Source organism: Hemicordylus capensis, chromosome 3 (genome assembly GCF_027244095.1).
Source record: "Hemicordylus capensis ecotype Gifberg chromosome 3, rHemCap1.1.pri, whole genome shotgun sequence".
In the NCBI taxonomy this organism is placed as follows: Eukaryota; Metazoa; Chordata; class Lepidosauria; order Squamata; family Cordylidae; genus Hemicordylus; species Hemicordylus capensis.
In genome coordinates, this window is record NC_069659.1 from 4,216,155 (window position 1) to 4,239,376 (window position 23,222).

General features: G+C 46.0%; 1 protein-coding gene across 1 annotated transcript in view; it reads left to right on the top strand.

Moving 5' to 3' along the window:
• Positions 1-1,049: 1,049 nt before the first annotated feature.
• Positions 1,050-23,222, top strand: part of SLCO2B1 (solute carrier organic anion transporter family member 2B1) — a 141,639-nt gene continuing 119,466 nt past the window's right edge. The window contains exon 1 of the mRNA XM_053306555.1: positions 1,050-1,202. The gene's annotated coding sequence lies outside the window, so the exon portion shown is untranslated. The remainder of the gene's footprint in view (positions 1,203-23,222) is intronic.

Sequence of the window (23,222 nt, forward strand, 5' to 3'; positions counted from 1 at the left end):
ACCATGTCTAGATGGTACAGTGTTCCTTTTAACAAGGATTTCCAAATATTGTTGACTACAAGTCCCATCATTCCTGTTTGGACAGGGGCGCAATTTCAGTGCTTGCCCTAGGCACTATTTTGCCTAGTTACGCCTCTGTGAGTGCTCTTTCATTAGACATGAAATATACACTGCTATTGAGTTTTCCATGATTTTATTGCTTGTGCGAGTGCTGCTGGTTGCCCTGAAACAGGGTGGGGGCAGCAGAGAGCTAGTTTCGCTTTCTCCTTCTTCTTTCAATTTTGTTCACAAGAATGTTTTCCATCAGTTTACCAGGCACAGAAGTAACGTTTACTGGCCTGTAGTTTCCCAGATCCCCCTTGGATTCCCTTTTGAAAATGGGAATTACATTAGCTACTTTCCAGTCCTCTAGTATGGAGCCTGATTGTAGGGACAAGTTACATATTTGTGCTAGGAGAGCAGCAATTTCACAGTTGAGTTCCTTCAGAACTACTGGGTGCATGACAATTATTGCATTTAATAATTTAATTTGGGCCATCTCTCAACAATATAGGCACTCAGTATGGTAAATAGATAACCTGTCATTTCCAGGCCAGAGGATCTCAGGTAACTGGTAGGAAAGACCTCTCCCTGTCTGAGAAGAGCTACTGCCAATCACAGCAGGCAGTACTGGGCTACATGAACCAAGGGTCTGACTCTGTAGAAGGCAGCTTCATGCATTCCTGTTCAAATAGCAAAGATGTCCCACACTAATTTGACTTGACTAGATTTGGATTGGTTTGCCAATTAGCATTATAATTTATGAGGGCTTCTGTCCACTCACAAGTGCTTCCTCGGGCTCTTAATTTTTTAAATTTCTCTTTCTTTTGTTTTTTTGGAAGGGGAACTGCTCAAGGAAGGGGGCATCTTGGGTATCTGCATACCTCTTGCAGGTGTGTGCAAGTTCTGATGCTTTTGTTAGAGTTATATTTCTTGCAGCTGCTGCATATGTCAATGACAAATATGTATGGTTTTGCCATTTCTACAGGTCATAAGATCTTCCTTCTTGAAGCACAATCTGGGGAGAAGCAAGTCCGTCCTCATTGTGAAAGGACACAAGTTCTTTCAGTAAGAAATCTGTAGGGGTAAGGCCAAACCCAGCTGAGCTATACCAATTGGAGTATTCACAACTTCATACAAATAATTTCCAGCAGCCCGGGAAGGTAAGTCAGTGGGGTTCTCCCCACGTTGCTTATATGGGATGGTGCCTGAGAGAGGTGAACTTGCTTTGGGCCTCTTGGAGATCATGCTAGGGGTGAGATTTAAGGGGCTTTCTGGTTCACAGTTAGGAACATAGGAGTCAGAATCTGCAAAGAAACATAAAGTAGACACATAGGAAGCTGCCATATACTGAGTCAGACCATTGGTCTATCTAGCTCAGTATTGTCTTCACAGACTGGCAGCGGCTTCTCCAAGGTTGCAGGCAGGAATCTCTCTCATCAGCCCTATCTTGGAGAAGCCAGAGAGGGAACTTGAAACCTTCTGCTCTTCCCAGAGCGGCTTCATCCCCTGAGGGGACTATCTTGCAGTGCTCACACATCAAGTCTCCCATTCAGATGCAACCAGAGCAGACCCTGCTTAGCTATGGGGACAAGTCATGCTTGCTACCACAAGACCAGCTCTCCTCTCCTTAAAAAGTAGTAGGAACATAGGAAACTGCCATATACTGAGTCAGACCATAGGTCTATCTAGCTCAGTATTGTCTTCACAGACTGGCAGCCGGCTTCTCCGAGGTTGCAGGCAGGAATCTCTCTCAGCCCTATCTTGGATAAGCCAGGGAGGGAACTTGAAACCTTCTGCTCTTCTGCTCTTCCCAGAGCGGCTTCATCCCCTGAGGGGAATATCTTGCAGTGCACTGCTTACACATTAAGTCTCCCATTAAGATGCAACCAGAGCAGACCCTGCTTAGCTATGGGGACAAGTCATGCTTGTCACGTTCTTGGGGCTTTCCCAGACAGTCACTTTATTTAGGGAGGGTGGGTGTGCGTTCACATATTGGCCAGACTTACCCCGAAGTCCATGTGATATATCAGAGAGCACTCCATACACGATTCGGGTTTTTCCATGCATATTGGAGCTTAGCTCGATTTATGTCCAGGGTTAAAAAAAAATCCACTTTTTTGTTGGGATTTTTGGGCAACTTTGAACTCACAGTAAAGCCTCACAATAAACCCACAGTAAAGTTTGATGTCCAGGAAAGCTCTTGGCTACCACATTGCAGCCATCCAGCTCAGCCACCCACCAGGCCCCCATAACTTTGCCCATGCTGCTCAAGCAGCATTGTTTTTGCTCGAAAAATCCCAAGAGCCTATGACTGCCCCCCTAGATATGTTTTGAGAATAAGCATTGGATGCTGGCTCCCTGACCCTGATTCCAACAGTAAGTATATAATTTTCCTCTGGAACAGCAGAAAGGTGTCTGAGAAACATCAGCTCTGGATAACTTGAACAAGTTAAAGCACATTTCTAATGATAAAGGATTGTAATATGGGGAGGTTTTTCAAGGCCTGGGCAGAGGGTGACTTCTTTCCAGGGGCATAGCGTGCATTGTGCGAATGGGTTCAAAGAACCAGGGTCGCCATGTCCAAGGGGCCGCTCCTGGCATCGTCAGATGCAGGGGGCATGGCAATGATAGTAAAGGGCCATGTGCCCCATTTTGAAGTAAAATTTGTAGAGTGTTGAGCTCCCAGCATGGCTGGGATGGCTTCTCCCTGCCTTTGAACCTTGATTTCAACTCACTATGAAATTGCATGTGAACAACCTGCCTTACACTGAACTTAATGGCAAAATTATTTTTGAAGGCACTGAGTTTCACCCTGTGCCAAACAGTCTGAGATTCTTCAGCCTTCCTTGAGTGGACCTTGGAGAGACCAGAAAGCCTCTAGCACTGCAGTGACCAAAGGCACAACAGATCTTTTTATGAACAAGCTACACCACCCTTGTGATAGATGCCGATTCCCTGTAGACTGAACCTGGTTTGTTTTTGTGTCTCCAGTTCAGGAATAAAAATATATCTTGCTTATTTCTTCTGAAAAATTAATCCCAGGAGAATGTAGCATCTAAATTCTCACTGCGGTATTTTAAGTGGGTTAAAAAGATGAAAAAAGCAATTGCTTAGTGCAGGGATTCTCAACGTTGGGTCCCCAGATGTTCTTGGACTTCTACTCCCATAATCCCCAGCCCCAGTGGCCTTTGGTTGGGGATTATGGGAGTTGAAGTCCAATAACATCTGGGGGCCCAATGTTGAGAATCCCTGGCTTAGTGTATACAAAATCACATCATAATATAGTTTCCTCAGCACTGGCAAGATAGGAACATTGGAAGCTGCTTTCTACTGAGTCAGACCCCTGGTCTATCTAGCTCAGTATTGTTGACACATTCAAATGCAAACCAGGGTGGACCTTGCTTAGCAAAGGGGGCAATTCATGCTTGCCACTGCAAGAACAGCTCCCCTCTCATTGTTGACAGAACACTAGCCTCTATTATGGGTGAGAGATTTGTGCATGTGTGTGTGTGTGTGTGTGTGTGTGTGTGTAGTATACTTTAGGAACATAGGAACATAGGCAGCTGCCATATACTGAGTCAGACCACTGGTCCATCTAGCTCAGTATTGTCTACACAGACTGACAGTGGAATCCAGAGGCTGGACTCATTGGCTCCTATGTTCTGAGGCCTGCTGTCACTGGAAGGATTTCAGTGTCCCTGATGATGACGACAACATGATGATGAGGATGATGGTGCTTCTCCCTCCTGCTACCAGATGCTGTTGGCTCTTTCCACCCATACATAGGAACTGCCAGCAGGAATTAAGGAATTCCGGGATTTGTTGTTCTTGACAGTGCTCCACATATTTAAGGAATGCATCTCTCTCTCTCTCTCTCTCTCTCTCTCTCTCTCTGCTTCCCAAGTGACAAATTCTAGAGTTTTCTGTACAGTTCTCTCCTGCCCCCTAAGGCAGGCTGCAGACCAGGGATTACATTTTGGAACACTCCCTTCAAAACCATCCTGCAAGAAGAAAATTTAACAAGCAGGAAGTGGACTGAGCTACACCTTTTCTCCCTGCCAGGTTTGTTTTCTTCTTGCAGAGAGCTTTAGCTTTTCAAAGAAGGGAGCACTCCAAAATGTGATGCCCCCTCCCCACCTGCAGCCTGGAGCTCTACCTTCACCACCTCATTCTGATGCTTGTGTAGACCCACTTCTCTCCCCCCCCGCCCCGCCCACACCGCCCCTGCTGCACTGCTTGCTTCTAGAGCAGGGGCCAGGACCAACAGCCACCTGTTCAGCATCGTATTCGTTCTGTCCAAACTCTGCAGATAATCGTACAAGAGTTGAACACGTCATATAGATGCAGCGGAAGAAGTTTGCATAAACATCTTCAAACATGACCAGTAATATATTAGCCTCAGTTTTCCCCATATGGCACTGGGCTTGAAACCTGGGCTCTTCCCTCCCACACGCTTTGTAAAGTAAGAAAGCTGGTCTGGTGGTAGCAAGCATGACTTGTCCCCTTAGCTAAGCAGGGTCCACCCTGGTTGCATATGAATGGGAGACTAGAAGTGTGAACAGCACTGGAAGCAGAGGCGTAACTAGGGGAAACGGCGCCTAGGGCAAGCACTGAAATTGCCCCCCCCCCCAAAAAAATCTGACATACATGTTTGCCATGAAACACAGTTGCAGCAGGAGGAACTAACCATTATTTCTTTAGAGAAAAAAGACTTTTATTTTCTTTAAATGAGAATAAAAACAGTGCCGTGCTGTGCCGAGGCGAGGGGATGGCTGGGGAGCAGCAAGGTAGTAGCCCATATCTCCTTCAACTTGCAGAATCTTGCCGCCGCCGGTGCTACTGCACGCCGCCGGTCCTGGACAAAGTCGTGTGCCCAAGGAGGGCTTGGGGACGGGGGGGGGAGGTGATCACGAAGGCCGTAGCCCCCCTATCCTATTCAGCCACGGCGGCGGGCGGCGGCAGATAGCCAGAGCAGAGCAACGTCTCTCTGCTCTCTGGCTATCCGCCGCCACCCTCCGCCGTGGCTGAATAGGATAGGGGGGCTACGGCCTTCGTGCTCATCCCCCCCGGCCCCAAGCCATCCTTGGGCACACAACTCTGGGTCCGGTGGTGGTGTGCAGTAGCACCGGCGGCGGCGAGATTTTGCAAGCCGTGTGGCACCACCACGAGGCCCAGCCAGGGCCAGGGGAAAGGGCAGCCGCCTGGATGGGAGGAGGGAAGGGGGAAGCCGGCCACTCTCTGCCTGCTCCGCTCCGCTGCCCAACACGACGAGGAGGATTGAGACGGTGGCGTATGGTGCCACCGCCGCCCAAAAACCTGCTACAAGGCGGGGGGAGAGGGGCAGGGGGAGGCCGCTCTCTGCTTGCTGCCCAGGCCAGGCGTGGGCCATGCCGCTGTCGCTGCTGCCTCTTTCAACTCGGGTAGGAGGCCGCCCCCCACCTGCTGCCGCCCCCCACCCGCTGCCGCCCCCCACCACACCGCCCGGGACCGGTATAATTTGAAATGAAAATAATTTAATTATAATTAAAAAATAAAGTAAAAACCACACACACACCTTGTCTCCCGCGTACACTTCTTTATTTGCAAAGCTCCTTGATGAGTGTTGTTGCTGGTTTCTTTGGGCCCGTCTTCTTCTTCCTTCCTTGCGGGAGCCACAGCCAAGCAGCAAGCAACACAAACGCTCTCTCTCGTCGCCTCAAATGCACGTTGAGAGCAGGTCGACTCGCGCATGCGCGAGTTGGAGGGCAGGGAGGAGTACCATGAGGAGGTCTGTGGCGCCACAGGGCATGTCCAGCTGCCCGAGCTGAGCACTCACTGGGGGGGGGGGCACTGCACCGCCCTGAAGAAGATTGATTTTGGTGTCTGTACATGGGGCAGTTGCGCCCAGCCAGAGCCGAGCAGTGAGCACTCTGTGGGGGGATGGGCGCCTGGAGCCACGCCGGCACGACTGCTAGCACTCTGCAAGTTTTTAACACTCAAAATTTTTAAGTTAGATTTTGTGGGGCCGGGCGGGGCGGGGTCACGGCACTTTTTGGCGCCCTCCACCAAGTGGCACCCAGGGCACGTGCCCTGCCTGCCCTACCGTAGTTATGCCCCTGACTGGGAGAGATTCCCCCTCAGGGGATGGAGTCGCCGCTCTGGGAAGAGCAGAAGGTTCCAAGTTCCCTCCCTGGCAGCATCTCCAAGAGAGGGCTGAGAGAGATTCCTGCCTGCAACCTTGGAGAAGCCGCTGCCAGTCTGGGAAGACAATACTGAGCTAGAAAGACCTATGGTCTGACTCAGTATATGGCAGCTTCCTATGTGTCTACTTTATGTTTCTTTGTAGATTCTTTGTAGGCTGTGTGCCCTTGGAGGACAGGAAACATCTTATTTATTTACTTCTGTAAAACTCTTTGAGACCTTTTTTGTTGATAAGCAGGATATAAATATTTGCAATGATAATAATACTATGCTGTTTTAATTTTCTCTTATTGTCATCGGCTGCCTCAGAGGTTAGTCAACGGGAAGCAAGGCAGCACCAATGTAACAAACAAACAATGAGCATGTTTTTTAGAATGCAATACATTTTCATAGGGTTAATCATCATCATCATCATCATCATCATCATCATCATCAGTCCATATATTCAGTAGCGATATAGCAATGGAGTTTGGACTAGACAAGTGTGCTGCATTAATAATGAACAGAGAGAAAATAAGAACAACAGAAGGAATAGAACTGCCCAATGGAAGCAACATCAAGAACCTGGAAGAGAAAGAACATTACAGATACTTGGGCATTCTCCAGGCTGATAACATCGCACACACTGAAGTTAAAAGAAAAATGGGAAGTGAATACATCAGGAGAGTTAGAAAAATCCTCAAGTCCAAACTCAATGGCAGGAACACCATACAAGCCATAAACACCTGGGCTATACCTATTCACCCTATGAAGGGTCGAGCCCGGTTGCCTCCTGGTGGTTAACCGGCCTAAGTACCCCTCCCCTTAAACTGGGTTTGCGGAGCAAGCGCTCCGCAAACCCGGTTTTTCTGATGGTGAGTAGCCGCGGTGTGGCTCCACGCCATGGCTACTCACGAGTAGACCCCTGGAGGGGAGGCAAAAAGCTGCCTCCCAAGCCAGCAATCGTGTGGATGGCCGATCTGTCTGCCCAGGGCTTCTCTTCCCAAACCGAATCTCACTGATCGTGAGACCCAACTCAGGGTTTCCCTTCTTTTTGGGAACATTAGCATAATGTGACTACGAATTCATGGGCTGTAGCCCAATTGATGATCAAGCACGATGTTTGCATGCACAATATTCTAGATTGGATCCCTAGTGCCTCCAGCTAAAAGGATCTTGCGTAGCAGAGCTGGGGAAGATCTCTGCACAGGACTGCAGGTGCATGAAGTTACACTGGCAAATTGAACATAATTTTAGAGGGAAACAAACTGAAGTCTCCAATTTCAGGAGGAATTGGGTATGAATGGGGAAAGCACAGAAACGAGTACTGCAAGAGAGAACTACCTGTACACTTGTAAAATACTATGCGGCAAGAGTTCTTGTTCGGATGCATGGTCACATACTCTCCATTTCTTTTGTTTGCTATTTCCTCAGAGCAGTGGGAATAGGAACAGAAGGCTGGTATTAAAACATCATTTAATGCAGAATATATTTTAACATAATTTGCATAGATATATAAGGAAAATAATAAAAGGAAATAATACCTTTTTCATTATTTCCCAGATTTAAAAAATGGTTGGAACAAAATCCAATCACATTTTTGACAATCAAAGAGCGTCATTATAAATGCACAGATGTAATCTTTTATATCTTATGCATAATGGAAGACAATATTCTAATGCTGCTCATTCCACAGCCAGCCAGAAATTGGCAGTGAAATCTTTACTTGGACTTTTAACAATAGTAGGTCAGAAGATCTGAGTGTTAAAAAATGAATATGTAAGAAGAATATGCAGACATCAGTATGAAACCACGTGATAAGATGGTATTTAGTATGGCAGTAAAGAAAGATCACACCTCTGTCTATACAGTGGAATACAGGTAATACCAAAATCTTGATATGGGAAGAGGCCTCCACAGGTCTTCCAATCCAGTGTTTTTAATAACATAAGAACAGCCCTAGTGGATCAGGCCTCTAGTCCAGCATCCTGTTTCACACAGTGGCCCACCAGATGCCGCTGGAAGCCTACAGGCAGGAGTTGAGGGCATGCCCTCTCTCCTGCTGTTACTCCCTTGCAACTAGTATTTAGAGGCATCACACCTTTGAGGCTGGAGGTGGCTTATAGCCCTCCGACTAGTAGCCGTTGATAGACCGCTCCTTCATCAAGTTATCCAAACCCCTCTTCAAGCCATCCAGGTTGTTGGCTGTCACCACATCTTAAGGCAGAGAATTCCACAAGTGGATTATGCATTGTGTGAAAAAGAACTTCCCTTTGTTGGTCCTAAATTTCCTGTCAATCAATTTCATGAGATGACCCCTGGCTCTAATGTTATGTGAAAGGGAGAAGAATTTCTCTCTATTCACTTTCTCCACACCATGCATGATTTTATAGACCTCCATCATGTCTCCCCACAGTCATCTTTTTTCTAAACTAAATAGCCCAAGTGTTGTAGTCTTGCCTCATAAGGAAGGTGCTCTAGGCCCTTGATTATCTTGGTTGCTCTCTTCTGTACCTTTTCCAGTTCAACAATGTCCTTTTTGAGATGTGGTGACCAGAATTGTACGCAGTACTCCAGGTGTGGCTACAACATCGTTTTGTATAAGGGATTTATAATATTAGCCGTTTTATTTTCAATCCCCTTCCTCATGATCCCTAGCATGGAATTGGCCTTTTCCACAGCTGCCGCACATTGAGTCGACACTTTCAACAAGCTGTCCACCACGACTCCAAGAATCCTCTCCTTGTCAGCTCCGATCCCATCAGTATATACTTGAAGTTGAGGGTTTTCGTCCCAATGTGCATCACCTTACACTTGCTAACATTAAAGCGCATTTGCCATTTTGTCGCCCACTTCCCCCATTTGGAGAGATCCTTTTGGAGCTGCTCACAATCTGTTTTGGATTTCACTACCTGAAAGAGTTTGGTATCATCTGCAAATTTGGCCACCTCGTGAATAAATTAGCACTGGTCCCAGTACAGATCCCTGGGAGACCCCACTTCTCACTTCCCTCCATTGTGAAAACTCTCCATTTATCCCTACCCTCTGTTTCCTGTCCTTCAAACAGTTAGTAATCCACACATGTACTTGTCCCCTTATCCCATGACCGCTAAGTTTCCTCAGGAGTCTTTGATGAGGAACTTTGTCAAAAGCTTTTTGGAAGTCCAGGTATACTATGTCAACTGGATCAGCTTGACCCACACACTTGTTGACACTCTCAAAGAACTCCAAAAGGTTGGTGAGGCAAGATTTACCTTTGCAGAAGCCATGCTGATTCATTCCCAGCAGTTCTTCCCAGCCTCACTATCTTGCTAGAACAACAGCTCAGTAGACTGTTGCTTCTGGCTCTCCAGGAATCAAGCCTGAACCTTGGATCCTAGACCTCTGCTGAGCCTGTTGAGACCCTGAGTCTGGGCCAGCTGTGTACTCTGCCTGCCTACTCCTTAGACTGCTGGTGGACTGTCCTTAAGAACCAAGTGCTTGCTCCTCGGCCTTCCTTGCCAGGTAAGGCTACTTTGGCTTGCCTCTGCCTCACAGCAGAAGCAGGGCACTGGGAAGATGGCATTGAGATTGAACAGACTTGAACAGTGTGGGCCCAAAGCAGGAAAATGAACTTCAACAGAGATAAATGTAAGCTCCTGTATGGGGTAAGAAAAGCCAAGTACAGGTGGCCTTCATCTGTGGTCCTGTGTATCTGTGGTTGCGCAATATAGACCTGACCTCATTGTCTGTGGTTCAAAAAATAGGCAAACTTTGCCTATCTTGTGTGCCTGGAAATGACACAGTTTTGGAGCATGAAACCATTTTGTGGCTCTTAAAAAAACCTCTTGAAAAAATTCTCAAGCTTGAGTTTGGGGGAGCCTTTCTGGAGGCCTGGAGAGCAAAGTACTGTGCTTTATTCTCTTTATTTCTGCTTATATGGGCTCATGGAACCTAACTCCATAATTCCCATTGACTCAAGGTTTTCCTAGATCTGTAAGCTCTAGTAATGAAAGTCAAGGAGCACAGTGAAAAAATGGGACTACAAATAAATGTAAAGAAGACTAAACTAATAACAAAGGGTAAAGCAACCAGCCTCAGAATGACAATGAAGACATTGTAGTGGTGGGTAGCTTCTGCCTTTTAGAATCAACGGTCAACAGTAAAGGATCCAACAGTCAAGAAATATGCTGCAGACTAGCACTTGGTAGGGTTGCAATGAAAGCTTTGGAAAGGATATTTAATGCCATGATGTGTCTACACCTACAAAGATTAGAAGAATTATTCAGACAATGGTTTTCCCTGTGACACTCTGTAGATGCGAAAGCTGGACTTTGAAGAAGCAAGATAGAAAAAGCATTGACACTTTTGAACTTTGGCTTTGGAGAAGACTTTTGAGAATACCATGGAGAGCCAGAAAAACAAACAAATGGATCCTAGAACAAATCAACCCAGAATTTTCTCTCGAGGCACAAATGGCCAGGCTCAAACCATCATAATTCAGACATATTATGCAAAGACCCAGCTTCCTTGAGAAGTCCATAATGCTGTGAAAAGTTGAAGGAAAGAGAAGATGACCAGCAGCAAGGTGGACGGACTCAATTACGACAGCAATAAATGCACCTCTGAGAGACCTTAATGGCCAAGTTGAAGACAGATCATCCTGGAGAGAATCTATCTATGTGGTTGCTAAGAGTCAACACTGACTTGATGGCACTTAATCAATCCAAGGTTTTGTTATTCGTGGTTTCTGTTTTTGCACCTATAGGTCAGAATGGAACCCCTGTGAATGAGGACCACCTGTATATGATGGGGAAGACCTGATGTGGTAGCAGCACAAGTGAAGAGACTGAGGTGTTTTAGTGGGCCACAAGCTGAATGTGCACTAGCAGTGTGATAGAGATGCTACGAAGTGAATGCAGTCTTGACTCCTATGGATTCCATTTAACTATTAGCAAGAAGAGCCCTGCTGGGTCAGGCCCAAGGCCTATCCAGTCTAGCATCCTGTTTCACACAGTGGCCCCTAGCCCAGATGCCTCTGAAAAGCCCACAGGCAAGAGTTGAGTGCATGCCCTCTCTCTCGCTGTTGCTCCCTTGCAACTGGTATTTAGAGGCATCTTGCCTCAGAGGCTGGAGGTAGCTTATAGCCCTCAGGCTAGTAGCCATTGTTAGACCTGTTCACCATGATTTTATCTGAGTCTTTTTAAAGCTATCCAAATTAATGACCATCATCACATCTTGTGGCAGAGAATTCTGTAGATTAATTATGTGCTGTGTGAAAGTACTACCTTTTTGTTGGTCTTAAATTTTCTGGCTTCAGTTCCATGGGATGACTCCTGGTTCCAGTGTTGCGAGAGAGGGAGAAAATTCTCTCCACTTCATGCCTAATTGTATACACCTCAATCATGTCTCCCTGTAGTCCCCTCTTTTTCAAACGTAAAAGCTCTAGATGTTGTAGCCTTGCCTATTATGGATAATAGTTGTTGACAGATCTCTCTTCCAACATGAACTTGTTTAATCATTGTTCAAAGCTATCTAGGCACTGGATATTATTGCATCCTGTGGCTGTGAATTCCACAAGTTTAATTATGTGTTTTGTGAAGTACTTCTGTCAGTTTAGTATAAAGGACTATGGCTTAGTGGTAGAGCTCTCAAAACCTTCAAAAATATGTATCTTGCAAAATGCTAGATCACCCAACAAAACCAACTGGTAGTACATTCAGGACAGACTAAAGAAAATCCTTCTGCAATTGATGTAATATATGGAATCCACTACCACAAGATGGAGTTTTGATCACTGGGTCAAATGGCATTAAAAGGGTTCCACATTCATGGTGGAAAGTTCCCTCAGCGGCAATTCCTATTAGTCATGTTCAGTGCTATGGAACCTTCATGTCCAGAGGCAGTATACCTCTGAGTGCTAGTTGTTGGAGATAAAGAGCTTGGTGCTTTCATAGGCTGGTCATACGTTTCCCATCTGACTGGGTTCAGTTGGCCTGGATGAACATTTTGACGGATTCAGTAGGGTAGGTCCTGCATTCTTATACTATGCATATACTGGCTGGTGATCAGCTGGGAGTCCTTTAAATCTTATCCTGGCTGCTTGGGCTGCCTCCATGCACAAGCAATAGTCCCCTCCCTGCAAGATACCATCAGATTTAAGTTGGCTCTTGCTTCTAAAGAAATAACTTTGGACCAGGCTGTTGCTCTCACTGGACACCACAGCAACAGCTTGCTATTCTGCACCCTGTTCACTCTGTCCCTCGGTATTAATTATGGCAGTGGCATCACTGGCCAAATCCCAAGAGCCCCAGTGCTGAGAGACAACCAATTATGCACACTTGTTTCCTGCCAAGATACCCAACTGAAGCCTCTGAAACAAACATGTTTTGGAAATAAACTTTCCAATTACGAAATGTTTACAGCAATGATTGCTTTCTTAATGCAGTGGGAGAACAGCAGACTCTCTCTGGTGCCAGATCAACCCTTTATAATTAAAAATAGCTTTCAGATATTGGTAGGGAGTTGTTAATCGTCGTTCGCAAGTCTGAGGATACTATTGGGTCTGGTGGCATTGTAAATAATGAGGGCTGAGAGTGAATGCTATGCTTGGCCATACTTGCTCCAAAAGCAGAAGTTTTAATATGGCAAACGTCAAAATCAAAATATATATGGAACCTCCATGTTCAGAAGCAGTTGCTGGGGAATAGACAGTGAGGAGGGACTGTTGCTTTTGTGCCTTGCTTGTGGGCTTCCTGGTTGGTCTGGTCCTGGGCAGTTTTAATGGTCTTATGAAATCCTGGCAATTCTAAAAACAAAATTAAGTGAAAAATATTAAAATCCATTAACGTAGGTATTCCATAATTATAACGCATTTGACTGTAGAGTTCAGCAGAGTAATGAGAGCTCATTAAACCAGCTAATATCCTATTAAAGTAACATAATTTCTTAACTCAAATTAGTGTGCAGACCAAAAGCCAACCAGGACAGGTAATTTAGATGACAGGCCAGACGATTAGAAATGGATAAAGATTTTTTAATTTTATTTATTAAATTGATTTTATTGAATTTCCAAAATAAAATGTCCAAATGTCTCACATCACAGAAACATAAAAAGCAGTACAAACAAACAAACAAACTACCCAGTTTGGGGAGATCCCCAAGCCGGGAGGCTGCGGGGGTCTACTCGTGAGTAACCACAGCACGGAGCCGTGCCACAGCTATTCACGATTAAAAAACTGGGTTTGTGGAGTGCTCGCAAAGGGTGGGCTCACAAGGGGCGGGCTACTTGAGCAGGTTACCCACTCAAAAACCACCGGGCTCACAGCTGAGCCCGGTGGTTCTCACAATTGTAGAAAATCAGGCTAGCGGAGGCTAGCCTGATTTTCTACAATTGTGTGAATAGCCCCAATGACTATTAGTTTGGTGGCTATAGGCCACCCCCAGCCTCAGAAGAACCTAGGAACATAGGAAGCTGCCGTATACTGAATCAGACCACTGGTCTATTTAGCTCAGTATTGTCTTCACAGACTGGCAGAGGCTTCTCCAAGGTTGCAGGCAGGAATCTCTCTTAGCCCTAGCTTGGAGAAGCCAGGGAGGGAACTTGGAACCTTCTGCTCTTCCCAGAGCGGCTTCATCATCCCCTGAGGGGAATCTCTTCCAGTGCTCACACTTCTAGTCTCCCATTCAAATGCAACCAGGGCAGACCCTGCTTAGCTAGTGGGTCAAGTCATGCTTGCTACCACAAGACCAGCTCTCCACCCTTAACTTCAGTTTGGGTGAGTTGCCCAAACCAGATGACACTCTGCAGCCTCCGGATCCTCTGGTTGATAAGCAAACCTTACTTACAACCGAGGGTTCATCTGGAGGCTGGGAGTATGAATCGGAGTAGCGGTTGGGTCCCAGAACTGCGGCTCTGACTATTCAGACATAACAAGGGGCCAACCTGAGGTGAGTTTGCCTCCAGTTTCATGTTACGCTAGAAGGCGGCTATTGTGTGATGCCTTACAACAAGAGGGCATTTTGAATTGACATTAAACATGATATTCCTTGTGTAGGTTCACAGTAGTCAAAGATGATGGGGGCTGTAGTCCAACAACCTCTGGGGACACATAGTTGAGAACCCATCTTGGAGGAAATTTATAGACCTAAGAAAAGCAACATGCTGTGTCCCATATATGTTCGTCAGTCTCTCCAAAGTTTTGGAAACTTTGCAAGATGATTGTGTAACTTCAGAGGAGCTTCTGTCATTAGTTCTCAAACTTTCCAGCCTGTATTATAAATCAGATAGGGGATTAATGAAGAGAAGAGTAATAAAGGAACAGTCTAATATGGTGCATGAATTATACATGTATAGCTTTAAACTTGGAGATCATAAAAATTACATCAGACACCTTAATGGGTGCAATATATCTCAATTCCCAGCTTGTAACTAAAATGAATTCTGTAGGGGCAGGGTGGAAGATGGTACATGACAGAGCAAGAGTTCTCCTTTAGGCCTTGGAAATTGATGGATAGCGGTCCAGCAGTATGAATGGACCATCCACAGATGACTTGCTCGATCTTTACCAGGGCTTAACTGGAGCCAGCTCTCTCCTGGGAACCCATTTTCTACCAGGTCAGGATTCAGTCCTGAACCATGTCAAGTCATAAGAACAAAGAGCAGCTTTTTATGTGGCAGCCAGTCCCTCTCCACTAAGTAACAAAAACACTCCTGCGTGAACAGAAGGGCTTCTAGACCACCAAGTATGGCTCCCAGGCAGACTTTAGTACTCCTGACTCTCTTGTTAGACACAAAGCCATGGTTATTCATCATTCTCTCTTAGTTTTCCCTGCAGAAGGACCTGCGTTATGTTGGTCTCCACATAGGTGGAACGGGGGGGGCAGGCAGGGCACGTGCCCTAGGCGCCACTGAGGAGGGGGCACCATGCCAGTTCCTGCCACCCCCACCCCACTGCCCACCTGCCCAGCCCCAGGGCCCCTCAGCCACTTGCCTCCAGCTCCAGCCTGGGATCGGCAACGAGGCCTAGGATGAGAGCGGCCTGCAAACTGCAGAGCTCTTCTGATTCTCAGCTGATTGGTGGGTGGGCGGGGCTTCCAGAGAGGCCTCTGAGTAGGCCTCCCTGAAGCCTGAACTCGGCAGGCCAAGCAAGCCAGGAAGGAGGAGGCAGGCAGAGTTCTGCAGCAGATCCTCTGCCTAGACCAGCCAGCACAGCTTCTGCCAGGAAAGCTGTGAATTCCTTTTTGTGGTTGCACCCCCCACACACACACCATATATAGGGATCTGCTTGCCATAGGGCTTTGATATCGGGGCGGGGGGGAGACTGAGAAGTCTCTGAATACTTAATTTAAAACAGACTGAAAAATTTGCTGGCTTTAAAAACAAAAACTATCTAAAAGGGCCTATAAGTGGCTTGTTTCATGTCAGAAAATTACAAAAACTTCTGGAACAAGTATATTTTATTTATTTATTTTCATTCATTCATTCATTCATTCATTCATAAATGCACTTATGTCCAAGTTGTTTTGCAACCCAGAAGGTCTGAGTGAGAACTGTGAAGCATTTGTTGTGCTTTTATTTTATTTTATTTTATTTTATTTTATTTTATTTTATTTTATTTTATTTTTCTTGTGTGTGAACTGCTCTCCAATAACTTGCAGGGACTTCAGGGTGCATCTGGCCAACATGTGAATGCAGCACCTCCATTCCAGAGGAGATGTGTGTTAAAGGGCTTTAAAAGCCTCCTGTGAAAAACCTCCTGGAATCAAACTTTACTGAATTTGTTCAGAATTCTGAGAAAACAAACATAGGCTCACCCTGCATGGTTGAAAGTCTCCTTTGCTAATCTGCAGCAAGGGGGCCATTTTAATAATTAGCGTTGCTACACTGTGTTCTAGGCATTAAAAGTAGCACAAATATATAGTACTCAATGTATATCACTATATACTGTGAAGTGTGCGTGTGCGTGTATTTAGTGAAATGTATTTCCAGGCAGCATACTTATTTTGAAATATCAGACGTAAATCCTTGGGGGCCTGGGATGTGTGAAGGCCCTGGACTTTGAGGGGCTGGGGGCCCATTTAAAAATCTCATCTTGGCCCATTCCAACCTTGCTATGTCCCTGGCAGTCACTACACATGGGTTTCTGCACAACACCTGCACAGAAGAAACTTCCATGTAGAAAATGTGTCTCTTGTAAATGGACCCTGAATTTTCCATCCATGACTGGGATATCTGAGAGTTAGAGTCAATAATAAAAGAACAGCACACTGCTTGTGACAGGAAGGGGCAAATTACAATGATTTCTTAGTCTGGCAGGGGCTGGTTTTGGCCCTGGCAGAACTTGGCTGTCTGCTCCTGTTGCAAATGCCTCTGTCTAGTGTGGCAAACTAATGTATCCTCCTCCCTCTTGGTGTCAAAGTAAGCACTAGTGTGGTGAATGCACATAAACCCCATCATGAGCCAACAGTCATCATAAGACAAAGGCTGGCAGGAATCATTCACTGGTTTATAGGCCCACCACCACCACCACCACCACCACCTTCTTCTTCCCCTGTTTTGCTAGTGGCTATTTGGGCAGGTGATCCTCTAGGACAAAGTCATGCTTTTTAAAAAGAATGAGATGAGACAGAGAAAATGACACCTGGAATCCTCGCATAACTCCTGACTGTTGTTCTGAGTCTTTTACAGAGATGGCTCATGTTTTCAGGTTTTGACCAACAACCCTGTCTAGATGGTACAGTGTTCCTTTTAACAGGGATTTCCAGATATTGTTGACTACAAGTCCCATCATTCCTGTTTGGACAGGGGCGCAATTTCAGTGCTTGCCCTAGGCGCTATTTCCCCTAGTTACGCCTCTGGGTCTCCAAGCTTTTCCTCCCATGTTGCCGCTTACTCTGGGTGTGTGATAAATGACCCTGTGGACTCAGCAGCCAAATCTCTAAAGCTAGTAGATTTTAATGGGGACATTATGCTGTAATGAGAAGAACAGGTGACTGAGGGAAGAGTCACAATTTTGTCAGACTGTAATGAGTAACCAGAATGAAGAGTTTCTTCTAATGCTGCCAAGAGACCTTCTGTTCCTTTTAAAAGGAAGATTCGTAGCTCAAGACCTTTTCTTTACAGTTTCTATGCAAGAGTATAGAAAATACACTTGGCTCAATGCCATGGGAGGTGTTTTATCCCATGTGTATACTAGGAAAACGTCGGTTACAGGAGAGCTGCACCCATTGACAACAAGAACAAAACACCCAAAGAAGCCATCAGGGATGACTTTGATTCCCAGATATGACTCCAGCTCTTTCAGCTCCTTTCGAAGAGCATCCCCCTTGCAGTTCTCCCAAAGCGGGGAGGGGGCTGTTTCTGAGGATGGAAAAAGGCCCTTGAGGCACCTGCAGATGTTTCCCTCCCTCTTGTGTTTGGGAAACATAATTGGGCTAGTAAAGGCAGCCTCTAGTAAAAGCAGGATTCAGCTTTACAAGCATATCCTATCGAACCGGTTTGACCTGGGTCCATTGAACAGACTGAATTGGTTTGTTGACTGGCGGTTTGTTTTGAATTCAAACAGAACCTCAAAAAGTGGTTCCATGCATACTCCTAGCACCTGCTTGCCGAGGATAGATATTGGGAAAATTACCTGTTGCTAATAAGTCTAGCAGCTGGAACAGATGTAGCCCTCTTCATGCATATACTCACCCGCCACCCCACGTAGGTGTCAATTGGATGTGAAAGTCCACACACTCAACCCCACCCCTGGGGTTGCAGCATATGCAGACACACACACTGCAGCTAAATGGCACAGCACCTTGGATGAATGTCTGAAGAGGACTTGACCAGTGCTGGAGAGAATCTAGCTTGTGGCAGCTTTTCTTGGTGCTCCGGATTGTAATAGAAGATGGGTTAATAACTTATGGCTGCATGTCACTTGAAAACCTTTGCCCATTGATGGAGGGGGACTCTTCCATTGATTGCAGCTTGCTTTTGTGCACCCAGCAGATTTCACTCACGAACGGCAGGGGCCCATGCCATGTGCAAGGTGTAGTGTCATTGCTGTTGGGAATTCTCTCTTGTAAGAGAAACCCTTTTTCATTATAGCAGAGTGCACAGAGGCACAACACAGCGGAATTTAGTTAGGTATGCGTGTATGCTGAGAGTAAAGTAACTTGGAGCCAGTTCATAGTTTCAAATCAATATATATGGTATTTATTAGAGAACTCCATTCTAGACAGGAAAGTGAGGAGTTAGGATCTCTATCTATCTAGCTGGATGCAGATGGATTCTGCATCTCTGCACACAGGGTGCAGGGAGAGGAGCTTGCATGTTCCAAGGTAGAAGGAAGGGAAGAAGAAGGAAGGATCGAGGTGGCTGGAAAGAAGGAAGTCCCTGAGATTAGCAATCTACATATCAAAGGGATAGTGTCAGAGCAGTAGAGAAGGGATGACCAATGTCTTGACTTTCTAGCCCTCTGACTCACTATTCTGTCCTCCTACAGTGTATGTCATTGAGACAAGAGACAGTGCATAGTCCTTCACTTCCAACAATTGCAGAGTAAGAAGGCCTCACTAATTTTGTGAAGCATACTCTGCGCAGCAAACTGAGGCTTGCAACAGCTCCTAATAATGGCAAGCAAGACTGTTTGAGCCTTGTCTGCAAAGGGTAAGTCGGTCTTTGCAACTGGGCCATTAATGAGTCATCTTCTTAACAAGCAATGCCCATAAGCAGCCTTAATACCAGGTTCAACTTGATCCACAGCTATGACATCACTGAGCCTAAGCAGTACTTGTTGCCCAGGTGGCCTCCAACTCCACCAACCACAAGGTGGAGCTCACAAGAAGGAAGGGAGGAGAATTCATCCTGGGTGGGACCTGACTGTTTGTCTGCTTCTGCTCCACCCCTCTGCTGGTGATCCTGTTGATGCCCTGGTAGAGAATTGGAACAGCAAACTCACTGGGGCAGTAGACATGATCGCTCCTAAGCATCCTCTCTGACCTGCTTCAAAATTGGCCCCTTGGTATATGGAAGAACTACGGGGGCTGAAGCGCCGAGGTAGACGACTGGAGCGCAAGTGACTTGAATCCGACAGATTGCAACATAGAGCTCATTTGAAGACCTATGCTCAGGCCATACGTGCAGCAAAGAAGCGAGTCTTTTCTGCCCGTATTGCATCCGCAAGTTCACATCCGGCAGAGTTGTCCAGAGTTGTGAGAGGGCTAGTATGTGCCCCTCCTCCCTTGAATCAGAATCTGGAACATCGATTACTCGCTGTGATGTGTTTAATGAATTCTTTGTGGGGGGAAACTCTTGTATTCAGGCCGACTTATATTCCGTCTCCACAATTACTGCAGTGTCTGATGTGGAGGTGTCCAGCAACTCCTCTTGTGTGGTTAGGTTGGATCAGTTCCAGTTTGTGACTCCAGAGGATGTGGACAAGCTGATTGGAACAGTGAGGCCTACCACCTGTTCTCTTGACCCTTGCCTGACATGGCTTATACTATCTGGCAGGGCGGTTGTTGTAGAAGGCCTGGTAGAGATTATAAATGTGTCTCTGAGGGAAGGTAGGATGCCTCCTAGTCTTAAGGAGACAATTATTAGACCGCTTCTGAAGAAGCCTACCTTGGATCCCTCAGAGCTGAGTAACTACAGGCCTGTCTCCAACCTTCCATGGTTGGGCAAGGTAATTGAGAGGGTGGTGGCCTCCCAGCTCTAGACAGTCTTGAAGGAAACTGATTATCTAGACCCATTTCAGACTAGCTTCCGGGCTGGCTATGGGGTGGAGACTGCTTTGGTCAGTCTGATGGATGATCTCCAATTGGCAATTGACAGAGGAAGTGTGACTCTGTTGGTCCTTCTGGACCTCTCGGCGGCTTTCGATACTATTGACCATAGTATCCTTCTGGAGCGTCTGAGGGGGCTGGGAGTGAGAGACACTGCTCTGCAGTGGTTCTGCTCCTACCTCTTGGGCAAGTTCCAGATGGTGTCCGTTGGAGACTGTTGTTCTTCAAAATCTGAACTTTTGTATGGTGTCCCTCAGGGCTCCGTATTGTCTCCGATGCTGTTTAACATCTACATGAAACCGCTGGGAGAGATCATCAGGAGATTTGGTGCAGGGTGTTATCAGTATGCTGATGACTCCCAAACCTATTTCTCCATGTCAGCATCATTGGGAGAGGGCATAACCTCCCTAAATGCCTGTCTGGAGTCAGTAATGGGCTGGATGAGGGATAACAAACTGAGACTGAATCCAGCTAAGACGGAAGTACTCATTGTGCGGGATCGAAACTCGGGAAACTATTTTGATCTGCCTGTTCTGGATGGGGTCACAATCCCCCAGAAGGAACAGGTACACAGTCTGGGGGTGCTTCTGGATCCAAGTCTCTCCCTGGTGTCCAGGTTGAGGCAGTGGCCAGAGGTGCCTTGTATCAGCTCCGGCTGATACTCCAGCTGTGTTCGTTTCTTGAGACAGATGACCTCAAAACTGTGGTACATCTGCTGGTAACCTCCAGACTAGATTACTGTAATGCGCTCTGTGTGGGGCTGCCCTTGTATGTAGTCCGGAAACTACAGTTGGTTCAGAATGCGGCAGCCAGGCTGGTCTCTGGGGCTTCTAGGAGAGACCATATTACTCCTATACTGAAGGAGTTACACTGGCTGCCGATATGTTTCTGGGCAAAATACAAGGTGTTAGTTATACCCTATAAAGCCCTAAACAGCTTGGGCCCCGGATATTTAAGAGAACATCTTCTTCGTCATGAACCCCACCGCCCATTGAGATCATCAGGAGAGGTCCGTCTGCATTTGCCACAGGCTTGTCTGGTGGCTACTCAGGGATAGGCCTTCTCCGTTGCTGCCCCGAGGCTTTGGAATGCGCTCCCTAGTGAAATAAGAGCCTCCCCATCTCTGACAATTTTTAAAAAGTCTTTAAAGATGCAGCTGTTCTCCCAGGCTTTTAACTGATACTGTTTTGATTGTTTTTTAATGTTGTTTTAGAATATTGTTTTTTTAAAAAATTAAATTGTTTTAAATTTCTTGTTTTTGTGTTAAATTAATGTTTTAATTTTTTAAATCTTGTTTTAAACTGCCCAGAGACGTAAGTTTTGGGCGGTATAAAAATATGTTAAATAAACTAAATAAATAACAAATAAATAAAATATAAAAGACCAGACCCTCTTGGTGCAAGCCGAAGGGCGAAGGCACAAGGACTTTTGTCCTTGTTGCTCTCAGCCTTGTGTGGGGAGCAGACTGGGCCCCCCCCAAAGACTCGAGGAACACCCCATGTTTTCATCATGTTTTATCTATCATTTCTCTATGTAAACTGCTTTGGAAACTTTTGTTGAAAAGCAGTATATAGATATCTGTAGTAATAGTCGTAATTCAAACCGAACCTCCAGTCCACAAACCAGTACGGTCGAACCAACCAGCGGTTCGGTCTGTTTAATTGAACCAGGTCAAACTGGTTTGATGGGCTATGCCTGTAAAGGGGAAGCCTGCCTTTACTCCCTTCTCTCGCCGGGGAGAGCAGCAAGAGGGCACCTTACCGGTGCCTCCTCTAGACCCCAGCCCTCCTCCCCCCAGCAGCGCTCCCCCCACCTCTTGATCTAGCTTTTGGGGCTGCACACACAGCCCTGTCACCAGAAGCAGTAATAATGCTGATCAGCTGTAAACAATGAGCTATGGGGTGGGCGAGTGGGGTGCTGGATTTCATGCCCTCGCCAAGCAGCCTTTTTAACAGGGCTCCACAAATATGCATCTCTAGGAGAGTTTCACTGCTCAAACTGCCCTTCAAATGTACTGGATAAGAAACTGCACATAGTTGAAATCTGAATTTACGCCATTTCTATTTTTACAACAAATGGCCCTGAAAGGCTTGCCTTAAGTTTTTTTGAATATCCCTAAGTAGGGGTCATCGAGTTCCAGGGCTGCATTCTGTATCTTTACTCTAATTCAAGGGCAAAATGTTCTCCAGAGCCCATAAAACGCTCTCGCTCTCTCTTGTAAAGCATTTAATCACACCAGAGCTGCTTGTCCATAACACAGAAGCAGCGATGTTGCCAGAAGGACAGACATTATAAAGGAAACTTATCAGCAGAAAATTGGTGCTGTCTAACAAGATGGATTTGTATTATCTGTGCAGTCTAAATCCTTTTCTATTTCCACACAATTGCACAGATGCATTTCTGTGGTACTTCAAGTGCATCCATAATGTTTGTTCCTATGTGGATTTACCTGAATATCAAACTTGGGCAGCAGGCTTAAGTTGTATTGGTAATTTAGTAGCTGGGGCATACTTGAGTCTGGGCCCAGCTCAAAAGATGATGGAGTTCTAACAGGAACAATTTGTCCTCCTATTTGTGGAGTTTAGGAACTTTTGTGGGGGGGTCACGGAAAGATTTAAAGGTGGTAGTCAGCTTATTGAGTTGAGACGTGAGGCAGGGCAGGATTGTTTGAGAAGGCAATTTTCCATAACAGAGGGTTTAATGAATCACATTTTGCATCTGAAGTTGCTTTAAATCAGGCCTGCTCAACTTAGCCCCACCACCCAGCTGTTTTTGTACTTCAGCTCCCATAAATCCCCAGCCGCAGTGGCCAATAGTCTGTCTCCTGTTACCACTGGTACGTCTGGTGGCGACTCAGAGGCAGGCCTTCTCTGTAGCCGCTCCTGGGCTGTGGGACGCACTCCCTGCAGAAATCCGTAATTTGAACTCTTGATTGGCTTTTAGGAGAGCCCTTAAAACCTATCTGTTTGGCCTGGCCTTCCAGGGTTCTTAAATTGTTGTAAAGGGTTTTAATGTACCTGGTTTTTCAGGCTTTTAAAACTGTTTTTTATTGTTTAACTGTTGTTTTATGGTATTTTAAAATCTCTGTTTTAATTTTTGATTTGATTTTAACTGTTTTTGTTTTATCTGTAAACCGCTCTGAGAAGGGCGGTGTAGAAATTGAATAAATAATAAATAATTATTATTATGAGAATTGTAGGCCAACATCTGCAGCAGGGCCAAAGTTAGGAACATAGGAAGCTGCCATATACTGAGTCAGACCATTGGTC